Here is a 23,391-nt window from a genome sequence, read left to right on the forward strand (position 1 = left end):
CACACTTTAAATTTAAAAGCAATTTGAACAGGCCTCTGATTACAGCTCACATCACTATAATCCTTTTGGAAGAGCAAAATCAAGTCTCCGCTCTAGCATGCATTGCTCCTGATCCTTCCCAAAGTAGTGAGCATTCCATGGATAAAGATAGCCCGGAGTATTGGAAAAGTGAGAAGTCTGGTCAGGAGGAATTTCCTAAAAGTATTCCGCCCCTTGAAGACATAGGCCCTGTTGTTGAGGAAGGGACTCTTGGTGCCGCAAGTCACTCCATGGCAATCCCTGTTAGCGAAATGGATGGCAATGAGAGTCTGAGGACCGGCAGTGCATGTCTGGTTGAGGAAAAGAATCATGGCAAGGTTAAGGAAGGTTAGCGCCACCTGGGACCACATTTTTCCTTTCTGTTTTTGCTACTACTCAGATAACCACCTACATGCATCTTCGCTCACAGTCAGGGTTCGGCACTCATGGCCTGTTGTTTTTGGCTTCCCGATGGGGAAATGGTGATACACTTACTGGATGGTTTGCAATGATTTTGAGCTTCTGTTGCCAATGTCTCCTTCTCAGCTAAACACGTCATCCTCTGGGTTTTATATCTGGTTTCTTTCTATATGTAACTAGTCTCCCCAGCTTCTTTTTGTGAGGGGGAAGTTTTGTTGTGTTCAGTGCCCTCAAGCTCTGATATCTGAGGCCTCAACTCTATGTAAAAATATTCTTCTTTTCAGTTAATAGAATTTAGTATTTGCAGAGAAAAAAAAAATATTAATATGGATGTTAAATCTATACAGTTAATGCCTATTGGTTTATTTCAGCTACATTTACTAATATGTTTACGTATGTGATTGATATAGCTTACCAGTGTGTATTAACCACATTTATTAATTTGGTTGTGCTTTATAACCCCTTTGGTTTATAATATGAATAATATGTTGCATTTTCTAATTTTGTGAGCTTATAATATTATTATAAGTTTATAATATAGTATATAATAAGTTGTAGCTTACTGTGTATATCAACCACATTTAATAATGTGGTTTTGCTAGTTGTCAACACTAACAACTACTCATTTATAATTGTAGAATAAAGAGTGGATCAATACATGGAACTGATTCTATTATTTTTAAAATAATCCGTAATTTATTATTTCTATTATTGACCATATTAAAATTGTCGCTACATTAAAACTTTTGAATTTAAGAAATTATTTAATATGATTCAACATCTACCTTCAATTTCTTCAACTACATTCTAATTTGTTGTAATACATATTTATTTCCTTATAATATATTGTAATACTATATTAGAACTTTAATTTATTATAAAGAAATATTTTTTAATATATTGTAATAATTTAAATTTAAAATAATTTTCCTAACATAATTTAATTAAGCTATAATTTTTTTTGTCTATCTCAATTTTTTCACGATGATAACTACCATTAATTCATACTATGAGTAATAATATTAGTGGTTTACTCTTATCAATACTTACAAATTTTAACTTATATTAGTTAACTAACATAACTACATTAATAAATGTGTTTCATATAATCTTAGCTTATTTGAATGTATCATGACACAAATTATAATTATTGGAGGTTGTATTATAGTAATACCTTGTTCACTTAATTAATAAACAACATCATTTTAAATTCTCTAGTACTAGAAAAATGCAAACATAATTCTTGAAACTATACGAAACTTTTTTTTTTATTTTTTTCCATGAGAAAAAACTAAACATTCCTACATTAATCATAAAATATCTTAGGTGATCTTAGTTCATGATCTAGTCAATATGCTTGTCTGTTGTCCAACAACATACCTCTCATTTTCTCTTAATTAACTACATTGGATATCTCATCAAATTTGAAAGAGAAAAGTTCAATCATAAATGTTTCTACAAGCTTTCACATGTTACAATTTAATTAATCTGTATTATACTTTGGATAACATAACTTATAGTTGTTTCAATTTCCAATAGAATTGAATCATACACATTGTAAGTCCAAAGCCTCAGAAAAAAGCCAAAAACAAAAGACTCTAATCACAATATGAAAAAAAAAGAAATGATTTAACCAAACAAAAGATTTTAATCACAAAAGAGAAATGATTTAATCAAAAAAAACGCAAAAGCTAATGAGGTTGCCGTTATAACAAAGTTCTCCGAAAAAGCCAAAAACAAAATATTCTAATCACAATATGGAAAAAGAGAAATGATTTAAGCACAAAAAAGCCTCGAGAGAAAAGCAAAGTGAAGAAGGGAAGGATTCTGAAAACATTTGTATATCACACAGAGCCATTACAATAGCTTGTGCAGAGCTCATACAACCACTACAATTGCTTGCATGGGTTGAGCGCATTCTTTAAGGCTTGAACACGTGATGGCAATGGAGCATATGCATCTGTGTGTTTGGATGGGGATGAAGCCAGCCAGCCCTCACGATTCATTTCTCGTCCATTCTGTGTGTGTTTAGATGAGGATGAAGCCAGCCAGGCTTCACGGTTAGTTTTTTTGTCCATTTTGTGCAGCTGTGCTTATAATATTCTTTGAGAGTTGAGAATTAAATGGGTAGGAAAATTGGTTTTAGGTTGCCGATCGTTATCCTTCGAAAATATTTCTTGATTTCAGTTCGTTTTTTATCTATATTGATTATATTTCATTCTGTCATTCTTTATTTCAATTCACTGTTTATCTATGTTACTTTATTTTAGCAAGCATTGTTCACCATGAAACCTATTTAATTTGATGTAAATTTTATTATTGTTCACCAATCTCTGAATTCATCAAAACCCTAGTCCTTCATTCATACAATGTCATTCATTACTGTTAATTTCTTCAACATTTCACAACAAGAATGAACGAAAAAGTCGTCGTTGCTCGTGGAAGAAATGATGCTTCCACGATGGCATAAGAAATTGTCATTTCAAATTGTTGTTACAGAGAACCTTCACAGATCTTACTCCAATTCTTTCCCTCGTTGAAAACCTCGTTCCGTCCAGACAGAATGACATCGCACGATGGCCCGAATTGCAGATACCCTCCCTAAACTTTATTAAAATGTTTTTACAAATGGAGTATGTAGGTAGAGGATTAAATAGTTTCTCTATTATTAGTTTCATTCTCTATTCTTTTTGTTTTTTCCACTAAATTTATTATTATGTTTTTTTCACTTTCATTTTTTTACTATTTTATTATTGTGACAAGCTCGAGTTGTTTTGTTTTTTCCATTAACTAAAAAATAATATATATATATATATATATATATATATATATATATATATATATATATATATAATATATATATAATAATAATAATAATAATTATATTTTTTATAATCATATATTTGTTTTTATTATAAAACCGCATTCAGTTGGGTTAATGATAAAATATATATTTTTAATGTAAGGTAATATAAATTTGTTATTTAATTTCTGTCAGTTATTATTTTTATGTAAATTTTTCCTTTTTCTAAATATGGAAACATATATTTATTTAACATGTATTTAAATATTGCAGGGTTATTATGAGTGGATCAAAATTACTACTATTACAATGTATTCTTTTATAAAAATTGCTAGAATTTATGTCTTTACTTTTAGGTTTTAAAATTGAATTTTGAATGGCATAATAGGTTGTGATTGATTGTTTTATTAATATTATAAAATTGATTTCATGTTTATAATGTATATAAAATTGTATATTGTCACCATATATTTTTGTTGAGATAATTAGTTTCACTTAATGCTAAGCAATGTTAAGTGAAGTGTGTATTTTTTATCAAAATTGCTAGAATGTATGTTTTTATTTTTAATTTTATAAATTGCACTTTAAATGGCACAATGGGTTGTGATTCGTTGATTAATATTGTAAAATTAATTCCTTGTTTTTGATGTACACAAAATTGTATATTGTCAGCATATGTTTTTTGTTGGAAGAATTAGTTTCGCTTAATGCTAAGTAATGTTAAGTGAAGTCAAGTTTCAAAATTAGATTTAAGATTTTAGTTTTAGGCTTAGGGGGAGAGAGGGAGGGAGCAATGGTAACGTAGAGATAGAGAGGGAGAGGAGTGAATGGGTAAGAGATGATTGAGAGAGAGCCTGAGAGACTTAAATAGATATAAGGGAGAGAGAGTCGGGGGAGGGGAAGAGGGAGGGAGAATGAGAGAAAGGATGAGAGATAAGAAGAGAGAGAGGGATGAAGAGAGAAAGAGTAAGAAAGGGAGAGAGGGAAGAGTGCAAGAGACAAAGAGAAAGGCGAAGAGAGAGGGAGGGTGAGGGGTGAGGGATATCAAGAGAGAGAGAGAGAGGGATGTGGAGAATGAGAGAGAGGAAGAGTGGGAGAAGGAGGTAGAGGGAATGAGAGAAAGGGAGAGCGATCAAGGAGGAGGGAGATAGAGAGGGATAGGAGAGAGAGGTAAAGAAAGATTGGAAGTGGGAGAGGGGGAGAGAGAGAGGTAGTCAAAATGAGAGTGAGAGGAAAGGGAGGGAGTGAGGGGAAGAGAATTAGAGAGAGAGTGAGAAGGATATAATCTCAGAGAGATTGTGTGAGAGAGACATTCTCAGAGAGAGAAATGGAATTATTGGGAGACAATGAGAGAGAGATATCAAGAGAGAGGGAGAGCAAGTGAGAGAAAGAAACCAAGACATAGACGAAGAGAAGGAGAGAGTAGGGAAGGGACGAGGAAGTGGAAATGGAGAGAGAGAGAGAGAGAGAGAGAGAGAGAGAGAGAGAGAGAGAGAGAGTAATACAAAGAATGATACAGTGAGGAACTAATGGAGAGAGAGAGAGATGGAGAATGATACAAAATCATAGAGAGAGTGAGAGAGACGCATAGTAAGAGTCATAAAGAGAAAGATTGAGACACTGTGAGAGAGAGATAGTAGGAGAAAGATGGAGCAAGAGTTATAGAGATTGAGAGCGAGAGTGTGTGAAAAAGGGATGGAATGAGGGAGGGCCTATTTTCCCCTTCAACATTCATTCACATACAAATTTAGGATTTATTTACTATATGAAGTAATATTCTCATTTGCATTAATTGCAAACTAAATTTTTGAGCTAGGATCTCTCATCTTTTCTCATGAATTTCAATGAACTAACTCCAATGGAGAGAACAATGAATTTATGCTCAAACCATTCCAATTTAAGTTTAAATATTGGATTTGTTGAAGCTTTAATTTTTCTTTTGTTTTCCACAAATAATGAAGAGGACATTGTGGTTCTACTTTGTTTCAATTGATTATTGAAAACTTTGAACAAGAAAAAAGAAGAATATGGGGTTTCATTTTATTCATTTGTCTTCAAGGCTAATGTTCACTGATTTTATATTTATTGCGAATTACTTCCTCTATATTATATCCCTGTTCTAATTTTTTTAAATAGATGATTGATAATTTAAAACTAGAAAGGGAAAAATATGGTTTTATTTAATTTTTTTGTATTCATATTAAAGTCTTAAGAAACCTAAAAACTTAGCACTAATCCCTAAGCAATTTATTACAATTTAAAAAGTCATTTTTAACTTTTATTTTAGTGTTTATTATAAGAATTTACTAAAGCCTTATAAACCCTAAAACCCAGCATTTTATAACATTCTAAAAAGAGTTTTGTAACTTTTATTTAAGTTTTTATAAAAATAATTTACTAAGGTGTTATAAATCCTAAAGCCTAAACACTAAACCCTAAACTGAAAAACCTAAACCCTAAGCCTTTTATAATATTTTAAAAAGTGTTTTGTTACTTTTATTTAAGTGTTTATTAAAAGAATTTACTAAAGTGTTATAAACCCTAAACTCTAAACCCTAAACCTTGAACCCCAACCCCTAAACCTTATACCTTATACCTAAAACCTAAACCCTAAGCATTTCATAACATTTTAAAAAGTGTTTTGTAACTTTTTTTTATCGTGTTTAAAAGAATTTACTAAAGTTTTATAAACCTTAAACCCTAAGAAATGAAACCTAAACCCTAATTAATTTATAACATTTTAAAGAGAGATTTGTAACTTTTATTTAAGTGTATATTAAAAACATTTACTAAAGTGTTATAAACACTAAACCCTAAATGCTAAAGCCTAAGAATTTTATAACATTTTAAAAACTATTTGTAACTTTTATTTAAGTGCTTATTAAAAGAATTTACTAAAGTGCTATAAACCCTAAATCCTAAGCCCTAAACCCTAAGCCCTAAACCATAAACCCTGAGAATTCTATAACATTTTAAAAAGAATTTTGTAACTTTTATTTAAGTGTTTATTAAAAGAATTTACTAAAGTGTTATAAACCCTAAGCATTTTACAACATTTTAAAAAATGTTTTGTAAATTTTATTTAAGTGTTTATTAAAAGAATTTACTAAAGCCTTATAAACCCTAAACCCTACACCCGAAGAATTTTATAACATTTTAAAAAGAGTTTTGTAACTTTTATTTAAGTGTTTATTCAAAGAATTTGCTAAAGTGTTATAAACCCTAAACACTTAACCCTACGCCCCAAACCATAAATCCTAAACCCTAAACCCTAAACCCTAAGAATTTTATAACAATTTAAAAAGAGTTTTGTAACTTTTATTTAAGTGTTTATTAATAAAATTATGGGTGATGATAAACCTTGTAAAATTATTTGAATGGGTAAAGGTACATATAAAAAAATAGAATGCAACTAGTGGTTGCTATAGGAGGTAGCACATGTTTTAGATATGAAAAAACTCTAATTTAAATAGGGAAGTTTGGAGGTGGAGGATGTATAACTAAATTTCTAAACAAAGCCTACAAGGTCACTAAAGGAGCCTCAATAATATTAAAAGGAGAAAAGGTGAGTACATTGTATTTATTCAATGCTATTTCTAAGTTTTCTAATGTTTTAGCATATGTAGAAGCATATATGACATTGTGGCATATTAGGCTTGGGTACATGAGTGAGAAGGGAATGAAAATTCTTCACTCAATAAAAAAAAATTCGGGTTTGAAGTATGTTGATTTAGATTCTTTTGAGAATTGTGTTTATGGAAAATAGAAGAGTGTCAAATTTCTTAGATTTGAGAAAGAAAAGAAGAGTGAAAACTTAGATATTGTGCATATATACATATGGGGACCTAGTCAGGTATCATCTCTAATGGCTCTCACTATTACGTTACTTTTATTGATGATGTAAATAGAAAAACATGGGTTTATTGTATTAGAAATTAAGCTGATGTTTTTGTATAATTTTAAGAAATAGAAAGCTTTGGTCGAGAATGAGATAGGAAAGAACATAAAGTGTCTCATATCATACAATGAAGGTAAATAGTGTAGAAACTATTTTTATAATTACTATTCATACCATGAAATCCACAGAGAGAGGATTGTTTGAAGAACACTGCAAGAAAATGGTGTGTCAAAAAGGATGAACAAAACAATCATGGAGCATCTAAGGTGTATGAGATTGCATCCTAGGTTACCTTAATAATGTTGAGAAAATGATATTGATATTGTTATTTATCTTATAAAAAAGTGGCCTTCAAGTTCCTTCTATGGTGGAATTCCAGAGGAGACATGTACATGTAAGAAGGTAAAATACTCATTCTAAAGAATTTTGGTTGTGAAGCATTTGTCCACATTAATAAAGAAAATAGAACAAATCTTGAGGAAAAATAAAAGAAGTCTACCTTCACGGGATATGGTGTTAGTGATTTTCATTATCATTTATATGATTACAAAAACCATAAAATCATTAGAACAATTTTATGTAGTGATATCTAAACTTTGACATGTTTTTGTCTGAACAAGGTTATACTAGATGTTAATATAATCATTGTGTTTACCTTAAGAAGGAAAATCATGGAAGCTATATTATATTGTTATTTTATGTAGATGACATGCTTGTTGCAATATATAACATGCAAAAAATAAATGTGCTCAAAGGAAAATTGGCTAATTCATTCGCAATGAAGGATTTTGGTTTTGGAATGAAAATCCTTCATATGAGAATAACTGGAGAGATGAAAAAATGAAAATTAACATTGTCTTAGAGTGAGTACTAGAAATACTTAAAATGTATAATGAAAAATATGTTAATACACCTTTCGCTAGTCATTTCAAAATATGTATGGATACGTGTCCCAAGACTCCTGAAGATATGGATGATATGTCTAAAGTTCCATATGTATCAGTAGTTGGAAGCTTAATGGATGCAATGATGTGTACATGGCCTCATATTTCACATGTAATGGGAGTTGTGAGTAGGTATATGGACCATCTAGGAAAAGAGAATTAGATGACAGTGAAGTGGATTCTCAAATATTTGAGAGGCACCACTAATTAAGCATTATGTTTTAGAGGTTTAAACATTGTTCCACGGGGATATATTGATGAAGATATGGAAGGTGATAGAGATAATACTATGAGCACCATATGATAGGTTGAACAAAAAAAAATTCATTTTCTAAAATTCAATTGATTGTTGCACATTCATCGATGGAAGTGGAGTATGTTGTTGCTACAGTTTTGAGTAAAGAAATGATTTGGTTACAAATGTTTATGGACCAATTGGGCAAGAAGCAGGAGATTGAAAGGTTATACAGTGACAACCAGAGTGTCATTCATGTTTCAAAGAACTCAACATTTCATTCTAAGAGGAAAAATAGATAGCTCAATTACCATTTCATACAGTTAGTTTTGTAAGATGGAAAATTGGAGCTGGAAAAGATACACACTAGCCAGAATATTACATACATGTTAACAAAGGTGGTGACTATGGAGAAATTGATATTCTAATAAATTTCAATTGAACTTCAAGTATGATGGTAAAGATGAGAAACAACAAGGCCAGGCAGAAGAATTGTCCAATAAGTGAAGCAGTGGTGGACTGTTAAAGATTAGTCTCTCAATGGGTGATTATTGGGTGTGGAGCCTAATTATATTCTTCATTTAGAGGTCACTTTTTAGCCACGTTCGGATCCCAGTCCCCGACAAGGGGGTGTGGGGGGGCTTGGCCCCACACTATCATCGTGAGGGGGTGTTAGCATGATTTTAGCACCCCAATCGCTAGGGTTCGGGGAAGCATCCTCGTGGATAAATTTAGATACAAATTTCCTTGTAAAAAAATGTAATTTTTTAGTCAATTTAGGTTATTCATTAGGTGGAATATTTGACGATATAATTTATGTTAATTTAAGTTTTTTTCCCTAAATGGAAACACTCAATTTTTATGAGGGAATTGTATTTCGACTATGTATTATTCTATATGGGAAAAAAAGAGGATATTGTGTGATGGTGAAGAGGACATTACAACATATTTTTTGAAAGTTTTGTCCCTTCATTTTGTTTGATTATATAAAAGGAAGGAGTAACTATTTCTCTATCGATGTACCCCAAATTTGGTTAGTCGTGTATATCTGTCTCTCTCTTGTTTTATGGATTTTTTTATTTGTGTTTTTGTAATATTTTATGTGTTTAATTTATATGTTATTTAATTTATAAAAACTATTTTATGTACATAAAACTGATCCATTCGTTAAGTGTAGAAATTAATGTGTACATTAAAAATTTCTCATGAAATTTACTAAATCACAAGACATGATGCTACTCTATCATATGCAAAAGTTAATTCACCTCGTAAAACAAGAATCATTTTCATGCAAAAGGAAACATCAAATATACACAAATATTTATATAGGGGAAAACAACTGCCTAAAACCCCTTACTATCTGTATTGCATTAATCAGAGAATAAAGAAGAAATACAATGTTTTCTCAAGCCTAATGATACCCTGCACTAGTATAGTCTATCCCCCTTCTCGACTAACCAATTTGGCCAATACTTATCCAATTTCAAGCCTTCCCAAGCTCCTATTTCCTTGCATTGTTCCCTTGGGAAATTTACCCTATTATTTAGGAATTTCACACCAAGAAATTGCGCAATTACCATAGGCCAATCCTATGGCTGCATGCACCATCTCTATAACTTGGATTAGTTTACAACTGAGAGTAAACTACCCTTGAACTCCAATATCAATTATGTAGCTATAACTCTCTGCATGCGTATTTTGGGTTGACTAATCAGCTTGTTCATTGATCATTCAATATGGAAAAAGTTCCACACTCAAAACTCAAGTGTCTCCAACTTTAAATTACTGAGTTAACTGAGTGATGAGAGCCATGTCACCTTGATTAACTACCTCCAAGTATTCTGCTGAAATTGAAATTTCTAATTTCCTCAATTTTAATTAAGGAAAAAATTCAAATAGAGACTTTTCTTGCTGCATTTTCAACATTAAGTTTGAATTTATGAAATAATCGAAAAATATTTGTTTTAGTATTCCATTGCTTAGAACAATCAAGGACATCCCAATTTGTGTTAAAAATGTAAGGGAGATACACGTAAAAAGTATTGGTTGGAAAACTAGGAATCCTCCCATTGTTAATGTTGTAGGGATGCTATCATAACTAATGCTAAGAAAAACCCCACCAAATAAGTTTGATGACCTTAGTAGTATAATAATAACCATTTATATTGGGAAAAAATTTTATTCCAAATCCATTTCTTGACTCGAGTTTCACATTAAATTCCATGACCAAATATGAACTATAATTTATTGGACTTACTAACCTTATACCTACTCCCACTATGTTAGCACTAGTTGATCAATCTAAAATATTACTAGAATGGATTCTAGAAGATGTTTTCATTTTTATGGACTCTTATTGGTGTATTTCTTACTTCCTAGTGTTGTATCCTAAAGCCTCCTTAGGAGGGAATCGTATAATCCTAGGTGGACCATGGTTAGCCCCACTGATGCATTTATCAACTATATATCGAGGTGTATGGTGATGTATGGTGAAGATACCAAAAATTAATATCTTCTTGTTCCCTACTACTAAACCAGATATAGACTACGAAAGCCACTTTTTTGGTGGAATTTGATCCAAAGGATAATGGTGTACAACCACCCCTCAGAATTCCCACTGGTTATATTCAAACGACACAACCCCACAGTAAATGATCAGTGCACCCCAACTCACAATATAGATCCTCTATTGTCCACCACAACCTAAGGATCAATAAAATGTACCCCTTCCAAAGTAAACTATAAATTCAAGGAGATGTGGTGCCAACCAACTAGATCATAATGCTACCGTCCAGTAGACTAAACTATAGGTAGACAACATGAATATAGAACCAACAAGATTGATTATTAAAAGGGTTTTGGTTTAAGAATTTATTGGATAATTATTATTATGTTTTATTTAAGTCGATAATTGTCTATACCAACATCAATATTTGCTTTTAATGACTTATTGTAAATAATGTTTATTATTTAAAATATGTGTCCACATATGATTTTCTTTGTTATATTTGTATGCTACTATTAATGTGCATCAAATATTTTATTATAAATAACACAGTCTAGAAGTATATGATAGCAAAATTATTAACCTATGATGTTTTATTCTTTTCAAATATATATATATTTATAAGTGTTTAGTATGTTTAGTTTTACATTTTATTATTGTAGCAATTAAATATATTTATTTATATATATAATATTTATATATTAAACTTATATATAATATATAAATAAATTATTATGAATAATCCCTTGGGTATATATTGTTCATCTTTTGGGTTTATTGACCCATTGGGTTTATAGTATCAATCCATTTGTTTTATATTATTGATCCCTTTATTAACAATATAATCGTTAGTGTTTATAATCCTTTGGTTTTAAAAATCCCTGGCATTTATAATATTAGTCATTAGGATTCATAATACAAAGAGTTAATAATATTAGTACCTTGGATTTATAATAATGATAGGTTTTAAAAATAAATAATAATAATAATAACAATTATTTTTAAAAATAAATAATAATAATAGCAATTATTTTTAATAATATAATATAATATAATTATTATTTTTATAATATTGCTTTTATTTATATCCATCTATCATTATCAATATTAATGTGGATGTTAAATCTATACAGTTAATGCCTATTGGGATATTTCAACTACATTTACTAATATGTTTATGTATGTGATTGATATAGCTTACTAGTGTGTATTAACCATATTTATTAATTTGGTTGTGCTTTATAACCCCTTGGGTTTATAATATGAATAATATGTTGCATTTTATAATCCTTTGTGACCTTATAATATTATTATAAGTTTATAATATAGTATATATTAAGTTGTAGCTTACTTTGTATATCAACCACATTTAATAATGTGGTTTTGCTAGTTGTCAACACTAACAACTACTTATTTATAATTGTACAATAAAGGGTGGATCAATACATGGAAATCATTCTATTATTTTTACAATAATCTGTTACTTATTATTTCTATTATTGACCATCTTAAAATTATTGCTACATTAAAATTTTTGAATTTAAGAAATTATTTAATATGATTCAACATCTACCTTCAATTTCTTCAACTACATTGTAATTTGTTGTAATACATATTTATTTCATTTTAATATATTGTAATACTATATTAGAAATTTAATTTATTATATAGAAATATTTTTTAATATATTCTACTAACTTAAATTTAAAATAATTTTCCTAACTTAATTTAATTTTTCTATAATTTTTTTTGGCTATCTCAATTTTTTCATGATGATCTTACTATGAGTAATAATATTAATGGTTTACTCTTATCAATACTTACAAATTTTAACTTATATTAGTTAACTAACATAACTACATTAATAAATGTGTTTCATATAATGTTAGCTTATTTGAATGTATCATGACACATATTATAATTATTGGAGGTTGTATTATAGTAATACTTTGTTCACCTAATTAATAAAAAACATCATTTTAAATTCTCTAGTACTAAAAAAATGCAAACATAATTCTTGAAACTATATGAAACTTTTTATTTTTTTCCATGAGAAAAAACTAAACATTCTTACATTAATCATAAAATGTCTTACATGATCTTAGTTCATGATCTAGTTAATATGCTTGTCTGTGGTCCAACAACATACCTCTCATTTTCTCTTAGTTAACTACATTGGATATCTCATCAAATTTGAAAGAGAAAAATTTAATTTTAAATGTTTCTACAAGCTTTCACATGTTACAATTTAACTAATCTGCGTTATACTTTGGATAGTATAACTTATAGTTGTTTCAATTTCCAATAGAATTGAATAACACACATTCTAAGTGAGAAAGAAAAATTGATATAGTTCTTGGTCCTATTAAGTTGCAGCTAGAGAATATGAATACAAATTACTTGTTCTTATGTCTTGTGAATGCTACTCAATATTATATTGAAATAACTATTTTCCAGTCAATTTATACACAACTTGGCAGACTTACTAGTTTTTGCTTCTTGTAAATCCCACTTAATATTATACTCGTGAAAGGTTTCTACTGAAATTATTTACAATTTTAATGACTTCATGTTATTTACTTAAATTATTTGCAATTGTACGGGCCTCCTAGAATATAAATACACTGTGATTTTTTTCTCACACTAGTGAGTCACACTGGTCGCCTGTCACGATGTAAGCTAGGTCCTTGAGGTCCCTCATTAGTGAGCTGATAGTAGTTGTGCATCCGTGGAGATGAAAGATATCCTGTCAGGATGTAAGCTAGGTCCCTGAGGTTCCTCATTAGTGAACTGATAGTAGTTGCGCATCCGTGGAGATGAAAGATCTCTTCTTAGACCTCACACATTCCAAGTTCACTCTCCTCAAAATTCTTAAATAAAATACTGTATTTACGAAGTATCAAAAATTCCACTTTAAATTCAAATTGAAATTGAACCACAGTCCAACCAAAATCATAGGACCAGAAAAGGCGTGTGCCAAGATTATTTCATAAAATACATACTATTTACCATTTACCAAATATCAAAGAAATTCAAGCACATTCCAAATTTGAGTAAACATTCCAAATTTGCACCGAATGTGAAGAGAATTTCTTGAAATGAATCTCAATGTTTTACCCAACTACTTTGCACGAGAATTTCAAGAAAAAAGTCTCACGTTTTTGTTGGAAATAATACTGAGAGGGGGGGTGAATCAGTATTATATAATTCTTTTAATAAATCTTCTTTATTTGTTCTTTGAATTATTTTTGCATGTCAGTACCATAAAATAATGAGCATGAACAAAAGAAAACAGATAGTCACACCAAAGAACACAAGATGTAAGGTGGAAACCCAATGTGGGTGAAAACCACCTGCTGCAATATGTCTCTATCTTCTTTCAAATTAGAAACTCCTTTTACAATGGTTTTGTACTGGTGCAGTCCTTTACTAGTACGCAGGCTGCAACCTGCAGAGAGCTACAACTCTCTCTCGTTTTCCAGTCTCTCCTGGAAGGGAGCTACAACCCCCTACTTCTTTTCATACAAGGACCACTTTTCATAAATTTTCAAACTGGATCCATAAGCATCAATTGATCATCAAGTGTAAGAGAATCACCCAATCAACTGTAGTAACCAGATCAACAATAATAGGACCAAACCCAGAACACAACAATGATAAACAAAGATTTTAAGAGAAGTAAGCACCCTGCTCAACTGCTAGCCTGAGTCCCGGACTCACCCTGCTCAACTGCTAGCCTGAGTCCCGGACTCACCCTGCTCAACTGCTAGCCTGAGTCCCAGACTCACCCTGCTCAACTGCTAGCCTGAGTCCCGGACGCACCCTGCTCAACTGCTCGCCTGAGTCCCGGACGCACCCTGCTCAACTGCTCGCCTGAGTCCCGGACGCACCCTGCTCAACTGCTCGCCTGCGTCCCGGACGCACCTGAAACGCTTCGCTCCTGCGTACGGACGCACTTTTCTCTTACTGCACCTGCGTCCCTCCGAGCATAGATGATTTCAAGACTTCAGAAGTAACCCAGACAATCAGATCTACAGATCTGAACATGCGCCAAGAGATCTCGGTCCATCAATAGATTCGCCTTGTTTAGATCTAGACCAGATCAAGCCCTCATAAGATATTCAACCCAAAACATACTCAAGCCAAATGATCTCCTTTGCTTTATATAGGCAAGCTCCTCCTAAAATCATGGAACAATACCACGAGCCGACACCATAATAACCCAAAACCGTCGGCTAAATACCAAGAGTAAAACATAAGAAACCCCCACGTGAGCTTTTCTCTGCCTTGAAATGTGTGCACTGGGTGGACGCACCTCCTGAACGGCTGGCCTGCATCTCTGGACGCGGTCCCTGCATGGTGTACCTGTGGGTACGCACCTTCTGAACTGATTTCCTGCGTCCTTCTTAATTTTTCAATAAATGGAGAGCCTTGTCATGGGAGTTGTCATCAAGTACAACATCTTTAACATATAGCCATACCAGAAACATAATGCCAACAGTTTTTTCGTTATATATGTTGATCCGCTCTCTTGAAAAAAATCTCCATGTTTTACCAAACAGCCTTGCACGAGAATTTCAAGAAAAGCATCTCATGCTTTTTCGTTATATACGGTGATCCCCTCCTTTAAGGATCACAACTTTTTATGACCTGGAAATAGATTAAATTGTTATTGAAGGTAAAGAAATAAATTGTTGGAATTCAGAGGCACAGTAAATCAATTAAAACACACAGAAGAATAAATCAAGCACATGAACAGAGTTTTTAACGTGGTTCACCCAACCAATCTGGGCTACGTCCACCAAACATAGGCATTAGGAGTTTATTAATCAAATCAGGAGATTACATCATGAAAGCCTCACAAAACTCTCACACTCTTAGCAAACCATCCAAATGGTTGCCTGTTATATAGCATAGAGAATCTAACAACCTCATTAATTCCCTCACATCAAATATAGGAGGCATTAACTCCCTCCCAACAAACTGGAGCTAATCTAGGAACTGAATTCCTATTGTTGTCACCTTCAGAGATTTTTGCCTATTTCATCCCAAACAGAAAATCTCAACAATCTCCACCTTGACAACAATTCGCCTGATGCCCTGTTATTATTATTTTTATCTTTTCTGCAAGCCAAGAGAAGCCAAACACCAGCGTAGCTTCTCCAACAAAACTGGTTTCGTGAACATGTCTGCACAGTTCTCCTTTTTATGCACCTTTTCAAGAGAGACTCCCCTTTCAGTGATAACCTGTCTTACAAAATGATATTTGATTGGAATATGCTTTGATTTACTATGATAGGCCGGATTCTTAGCCAAATGTATTGCACTTTGACTGTCACAAAGTAACCTGATGTTGTCCTGTAACCTACCAAAATCACCAAGCAAACCTTTCAACCAAACCGCCTCTTTGCAAGCATGCGAAGCAGCAATGTATTCTGCTTCAGTAGTGGATAAAGCAACAATGTTCTGTAGCTTTGACATCCAGCTTATAGCTCCACCTGCAAGAGTAAAAACGTACCCTGAAGTTGATCTTTTCTTATCCAAATCACCTGCAAAATCGGAATCAACATATCCGCAAACAAATTCACTACTCTTATTGTAAGAAATACAATAACTACTTGTGCCTCTCAAGTACCGAAGCACCCATTTCACTGCTGACCAGTGTTCTTTACCAGGATTTGCCATGTACCTGCTGACAACCCCAACTGCATGTGAAATATCTGGTCGAGTACAAACCATCGCATACATTAAACATCCTACTACATTGGCATACGGAATTCGAGACATATAATCCTTTTCTTCATCTGTATTAGGACATAAACTCGAAGAAAGATTAAAATGGGAAGCTAAAGGGACTAACACAGGCTTCACATTGTTCATACCAAACCTCAAAAGTATTTTCTCAACATACTTCTGTTGTGATAGCCACAGCTTACCATTGCCCCTGTCTCTGAAAATCTCCATGCCCAAAATCTGTCTTGCGGCTCCTAGATCTTTCATATCAAACGTCCTTGCCATCTGAGTCTTCAACCTGTTGATTTCTTCAATGCTTTTGCTTGCTAAAAGCATATCATCAACATACAACACTAAGATAATGAACATGCCATTATTTAACTGCTTAAAATAAACACAATGATCATATTCACTTCTTACATATTTCTGACTCAACATGAAAGAATCAAACTTCTTATACCACTGCCGAGGCGACTGCTTCAAGCCATATAATGACTTCTTGAGCCTGCAGACAAATTTCTCATTGCGACGGTGAACAAACCCTTCCGGTTGTTCCATATATATTTCCTCATCTAAATCACCATGTAGAAATGTAGTTTTAACATCTAACTGCTGCAACTCTAAATCAAGCAAAGCCACTAATGCTAACACAAGTCTAATTGAAACAATTTTAACCACTGGTGAAAATATCTCATGAAAGTCTATGCCAGCGTTCTGAGAAAACCCTTTTGCAACCAGCCTTGCTTTGTACCTGTCTTCCGTATCATTCACACCCCGTTTCACCTTGAACACCCACTTGCATCCCACAGTTTTCATGCCTTTGGGAAGTTCAACCAGATCCCACGTGCCATTCTTTCCTAAGGCCACCATTTCATCCTTCATGGCTGCTTTCCATTTGTCACTATTTGAACCTTCTACAGCTTCCTGATAGCACAAAGGTTCATCATCATTAGCGATCAAAGCAACTGAAGTAACATGATCATCATACCTTCTCGGAGGGCATTTGATCCTTGTAGACCTCCTTAAGAATGTTTCTGGTGCTTCCACAATTGGCTGTCTATCAACTGTAGGAATTTCTGCATGATCGCCATCAGAGACCTGTTCATGTCCTCCATCTGAACCCTGTTCATAATCTGATTCTGAAACCTGTTCATGACTAGAATGTGAACTATGGTCGTTATGACTATCATTAGAAATGCTGTCAAATTGAATATGCTGGAAATCAGATACATCATCCTGTTTCAATCTTCTATCTACATCTAACTGTACAAGAGAGGATTCATTAAACTTTGCATCTCTGTTGATGATGATTTTGCGGGTAGTAGGATCCCACAATCTATATCCCTTTGTTCCATCACCATACCCAACAAAGATATACCTTTTAGACTTTGGATCTAACTTAGTTCGCTGATGTTTAGGCACTAGAGCATATGCATCACAACCAAACACTCTGAGTTTAGAATAGTCACAAGGGTGTCCTTTCCATACCTCTTGCGGAATCTTGCAGTCTATGGCCGTTGATGGAGATCGGTTTATCACATAACAAGCTGTTGCCACCGCTTCCATCCACAACTCCTTCGGCAACCCAGCGTTACTTAGCATACACCTTGCTCTCTCTAGAAGAGTCATGTTCATGCGTTCAGCAACTCCATTCTGCTGAGGAGTATAAACCGTGGTCTTATGTCTCTCGATCCCTGCATCCTTGCAATAGCTGTCAAACTCCTTGGAGGAAAACTCACCACCATTGTCAGTTCTTAAACATTTTATAGTTCTACCAGTGTTGTTTTCTACCAATGCTCTAAACTGCTTGAAAACTGAAAAAACATCAGACTTCCTTTTCAACATGTAGACCCAAACTTTCCGAGAAAAGTCATCAATGAATGATACAAAATATGACGAGCCACCATATGACGCTGTAGGGGCTGGACCCCAAACATCTGAATGGATATAATCAAGTATGCCTTTACTAGAATGTTTTCCTGTTTTAAACTTTTGTTTACTTTGTTTACCAAACAGACAATGTTTACAGAAATCCAATTTTCCAGATCTTAGATTAGGAAGTAACTTTCGGTCAGCCAAAATTTTCAACCCTCTTTCACTCATATGCCCCAATATTTGATGCCATAAGTGAATGGAACTACTATCATGTTCAGACACAGACACATGATCTGACCCAGTTCTACCTTCTAACTGAAATAGATTTCCCACTTTCTTAGCTTTCATAACTAGTAAGATGCCTTTGTAAATTTTCATTACTCCACCTTGAATTACAGTTTTATATCCATTTGAATCAAGTGCTCCTAATGAAATCAAATTTTTCCTTAAATCTGGTACATGCCTCACATCTGTTAATATTTTTGTTGTGCCATCAAACATTTGCAGTTGTATGCTCCCAATTCCCACAATACTGCACGTGACATCATTACCCATGTACACGACTCCATCATCAACTGATCTATATGTTTTAAACCAATCTCTATGTATACACATGTGGTTAGATGCCCCGGAATCTAACAACCAATGTTGATCATGTTTTGAAACATTAACAGACAATACCTCATCACTCATACCTGAACCGGATACTGAACCTGTATCTGTGGTGTTGGCTTCCTTCTTTTCTGTCGAAGAGCCTTCTTTAGCAGCCTGCTTTTGCTTCCAGCAATCCTTTTTCAGATGTCCAGCCTTGCCACAATGCCAGCACTTCACCTTTGGCTTCTTTCCTTTGGACTTTGAGCGAGAGTCACTATGCTTTCCCCCGGAGTGTCTCTCTCTTGAGCGACCTCTGGCCATCATTACCTCTGATGTAGAGGTGTCTGCATTCGACCTCTTCCTCGTCTCCTCAACCAACAAGGCTCCAACAACATCGTCAAACTCAAGGATTTTTGATGTACTAAAGCTTATGGAAGTAACAAAGTGATCCCAGGATTCAGGCAAAGAACATAATAGAGTTATTGCCTTATCCTCTGAATCAAATTTCACATCTAGACTATTTAATTGCACCAACAAGGTATTAAAAACATTCAGGTGATCATCAATTGAGGTACCTTCTTTCATCCGCAAATCATAAAGCTGTCGTTTCAGGAGAATCCGATTTGTCAAAGATATCGTCATATAGAGCTTCTCAAGCTTCGACCACAAGCCTGCGGCGGTTTTCTCTGACACAATGTTGAACAGAACATCGTCCGCCAGACATAACCGAATTGTGCTCAGAGCTCTATCGTCCATCTCATCCCATTCATCCTCCATCATGGAAGGAGGTCTTTTGTTTTTCCCCAATAGGGCTTTCGCCACACCTTGTTGAACCAGCAGATCGTGCATCTTTACCAATTGTTGGAATTCAGAGGCACAGTAAATCAATTAAAACACACAGCAGAATAAATCAAGCACATGAACACAGTTTTTAACGTGGTTCACCCAACCAATCTGGGCTATGTCCACCAAACATAGGCATCAGGAGTTTATTAATCAAATCAGGAGATTACATCATGAAAGCCTCACAAAACTCTCACACTCTTAGCAAACCATCCGAATGGTTGCCTGTTATATAGCATAGAGAATCTAACAGCCTCATTAATTCCCTCACATCAAATATAGGAGGCATTAACTCCCTCCCAACAAACTGGAGCTAATCTAGGAACTGAATTCCTATTGTTGTCACCTTCAGAGATTTTTGCCTATTTCATCCCAAACAGATAATCTCAACAATAAATACCGTCAATTATATTGAATGCGTCGACAACAAAAGCAGAAGACCACAAAGGGCCTGCGCCAGGATTACATTACCGACTATCAAAGATTCCGTCTTAAATTCAAATTCAATTTGAAGGCTTAACATTCCAAATTTGCGCTGACGTGGATAGATGACTTGGTTTCCAATTTTGCCCCTACGTGGATAGATGACTTCTTGAAAAGAATCTCAATAGAATTTCAAGAAACGCATCTCAGGCATTTCCGTTTAGACATTGATCCGCTCCTTTAATGGATCACAGCTTTTTTGAAATACACGAGGGATGGCCTGGGATCCACTCCTTCAATGGATCGCAGCTTTTTTGAAATACATGAGGCATGGCCTGGGATCCCCTCGTTTAACTCTATGTTGGTTCCTCTGTTTCTGTACCGTGTAGCATTTCATGGAGAAGAGCCTAGATGTTTCATCATTTGCATTGGCAGTAAAATGCCTCGTCGTCTTGTGGAGGATATTTGATTGTATTTGATGTGGAAGTGCTTCTTGTCTGTCCTTCTGTTTTGTCAGAACGGATGTTATTTAAATGTGAATTCGACCAAGAAGATCAATGAATGAATGAAAGCTGGCCCAGTGATGCATGGAGTGGATGTCTCTAGTAAATAAACACTCTAATGGGTAGCAAAGGCACGTGAAATACACACTTATATCCTCTATCCTTCTGTTTTGTTAGAACGGATGTTATTTAAATCTGAAGTCGACCAAGAAGATTAACGAATGAATGAATGAAAGTCGATGTCATGAATGAATGAATTCCACCCAGGGATGGATGGAGGTATACACGGGAGAGCGTTAACAGTGATATTGGTTACAGCCATGATTGAAAGGTATGTTTCTTCTATTTATTTTATATTCATAATTATATTCATGACTTACTCTCCCATTTTGGTTGCATAGATTAGAGCAGAATTTCCAATTTTCATGTCTTCTGTTTCTATTACAATTCCTCCTTCACTACCTGCATGGCCCAATCTTTTCAAATATTTATGCTATGTCGTTATTGCTCTCTATCTCATTAATCTTTTATCCACTTGTCCTTTAATCTTAATTGTTATTCAGCAATCTCATTAATTCCTCTTAATTTTTTTGTTTTCTTTCCATTTTCTAAATTTGTTCTTGGTCCCTAGTCTTTTAATCTTAATTTTTATTCAGCAATCCCATTAATTCCTCTTAATTTTTTTGTTTTCTTTCCATCTTCTAGATTTGTTCTTGGTCCTTAATGGCATTAATTAATTATTAATAATCTAATGTTATTATTGGACTTTTTTCTTAGTTTTGATAAGAAATTCCATTAATCTTATTGCAATTTTCTTTGTCATAACGTCTCGCTCGCTCCTTCTCCCACAATATATGGGGAAAGCTTCTCGTTGTTTGAGTCAAGTCTAGTGTTTGAGACTTCTTCGTGGAAATCTTGTAGTGGGAAATTTAAAAAATTCTTCTGTCTTGAGCATTTTGGCATATTTCCAATCCAATCCTCGGGAGAGGGCGGGGATCAAAGTCTCTCTCAACTGCTTTGCTGAGAGATAACCGTTGGAAAACGAAATTAAAACACGATATAAAAGGTTGAAAATCCAACGGAATATAAATAGGATTTTAAAACTATATCTATTTATTGCCTCGCATATGTAAGTTAAGTTGCATGCATATAGAACCAATGTAATTGATTATTAACAGGTTTCAATTTATCAATTTATTAGATAATTATTGCTCTCTTTCATTTTATTTGGTCACTATTCTATTTTAATGATTTATTTAAAAGAAACTTTATTTTTAAAATATGTTTTTGTTTATTAATCATAGAGTGTAATGTATATTAAATTTTTTTATAAAAATTATGCAGCTAAGAATTTTAGTTTAGCTTAGCAAAATTATTAATTCAGTGTTTATATATATATAATTTATTATTTTAAGTTTTACAATTTATTATTGAAATATCTATATCTATATATAGAACAATGAAATTTTTTATTTAAATTAGGTTGTGATTTTAGATTTATTAGATATTAGCATTCATGTAATTTTAATTTTCTGTTTATTCAAAATATTTTTCTAAATTTTATATTTTATGAAATATTTGTATTTTTAAAAATTTGATCAATTTAGATGTTTGGGAAAATAGAAGTTAACATGAATTTTCAGGACTCCTCCACATACCTTGACCATCTTCTTCAAGTGGTTACGAAGTAGTTGCTTCTCACTATCACCATCCACTCATTTTTTAAAAAGATCCAATGCCTCTTGTTCCATAAGATTTTCAATAGCCTAGGTTTTACTTCACTTATATTTTTAGGGAAGATTTCCATTAGGGTAAAGTAAATATTTAATTTATTCAATATTAAATTATATTAAATTATTTATTTTTTGCAAATTGCATGATATAAAATAAATTATTTGTGAGTAGAATTGTTTTATTTTTATAAGACATTCGAAATGTATGTGTTTGTTTCTTTAAATGTGAAAAGCGGCTTAAAAAAACATTTTTTTAACTGAAAACATTTTTTGTTTGTTTATGTGATATGATGGTTGTGTTTTTAATAATTAGATAATATGTGTAGATATTTTTTGCAAGTTCAATCTGTATAAAATTATGTATGTATTTTTTTATTATTTCGTAGATGATATAATGATTGTGTTTCTTAAATAATATCATGATTATTCATTTCCAATTCATAAGATCTTTTTGTTTACTACATGATGTGGATTATATATGTTAAATGATAGGACTAAGATACCCATGATTATGTTTTTGTTTGTTAAATGACATTCTAAATTAGGTTGTTTAATGATATGATGGTGATAATGAGAGTGACAGGGATAATGAGAGTAAGGAGCGTGAGAGAGAGGAGGAGGGAGCGACAGAGGGAGTGGGGGTGTGGTAGGAGGGGGATAGAGAGAGAGAGAGGGAGTGGGGGTGTGGTAGTAGGGGGAGAAAGAGAGAGAGATAGAGGAGGGAAGGGGGAGAGAGAGAGTGAGACAGAGAGAGGGGAAGGGAAAGAGAGAGAGAGAGAGAGATAGGGAGATAGTGGGAGAGATAGAGAGAGAGGGAGAGGAGAGAGAGAGAGAGAGAGAGAGGGAGGGAGAGAGAGAGAGGG

The sequence above is a fragment of the Pinus tabuliformis genome, chromosome 5_1 (assembly GCF_031772625.1).
Source record: "Pinus tabuliformis cultivar Carrire ecotype Pingquan chromosome 5_1, CPIR1, whole genome shotgun sequence".
In the NCBI taxonomy this organism is placed as follows: domain Eukaryota; kingdom Viridiplantae; phylum Streptophyta; class Pinopsida; order Pinales; family Pinaceae; genus Pinus; species Pinus tabuliformis.